The sequence below is a fragment of the Oryx dammah genome, unplaced genomic scaffold (assembly GCF_014754425.2).
Source record: "Oryx dammah isolate SB20612 unplaced genomic scaffold, SCBI_Odam_1.1 HiC_scaffold_13, whole genome shotgun sequence".
Lineage (NCBI taxonomy): Eukaryota > Metazoa > Chordata > Mammalia > Artiodactyla > Bovidae > Oryx > Oryx dammah.
The window spans coordinates 13,441,808-13,442,848 of record NW_024070197.1 but is presented as its reverse complement, the minus strand read 5'-3'; positions in this window follow the sequence as shown (position 1 = coordinate 13,442,848).

The following is a 1,041-nucleotide window of genomic DNA, read 5'->3' as shown; positions in this document are numbered from 1 at the left end:
TAGTTCCCCAACCAGGGATTGAACCCAGGTCCTCAACAGGGAGAGCGCAGAGTCCTAACCACTGAACCTCCAGAGGATCCCCACTCCCACTCCGGGTCTCTGTGTCTTGCTGTCTGTCTCATCCTCTCTGTCTCTAGAGCTCTGTGTCTCTGGACCTCTCTAAGCTCATCTCTGCCTCAGTTTCCCTCTCCTGTTCAGGGACACAGCTGGGAACGGCCCCCCTTTCCACCCCCGCCTCACGTCAGGGGCCAAAGGCCAGAGACCCCCAGCCTGCAGCTGCCTGAAGGGGTCGGTAGTCACAGATGGGGCCCCTAGCCCCAGGCCCTGCACTGCCTTGGTGCGCCCATGCGGGCAACTGTGAAACACTGAGGGAAGAGAGACGATAAGGGAGAGCGTGAATGTTGTAGCCAGAGGAGAGGGAGGCAGAGAGACTGACAGACAGAGAAGGAACAGAGGGAGGGGAGGTGGGAGATGGCGGGAAGGGATTTTCTTCTTACAAACTCAGAGTGACGGAGACGGAAGACCCACAGGTGAGGGGGAAGCAGGAGTCAGAACCAAAGACCTGGAAGTTGGAACAGAGGGGAATTTTGCCTCCAAAGAGGCCAAAACCAAAAGAGAAAGGCGGAGAGAAGGCAGGCGGGGGAGATGCCAGGGTGGGCGGCGAGGTTCAGTGGGAAGGGCACCTGCCTCCACGGGGAAGTTCTGGGCTGTGGGGGTCAGCTGGTAGGACACGCGGCTCCAGAGCCAGCTCCCTGCAGCCCAGAGAGGGGGTTGGTGACTCAGGGCCCCGGCGCTTCCTGTGACTCAGCCTTGTTCTCAAGCCTGGAGCGGGGAGTGCAGGGGGAGAGGGGTCTCTGAAGAGAGAGGGAGGGGGAGCCCCAGAGGAGGTCTCTGCCCAGAGGAGGGGGTGGGGCAGCGGCCTGGGACTTTGAGGGGAGGAGAGGCTGGGGCCTGGACCCCTGGGTCTGGGGGAGGAAGGTCTGGGGGTCTGGATCCTGGGTCTGAGGGAGGAGGGGCTGGGGGCCTGGATCCTGGGTCTGG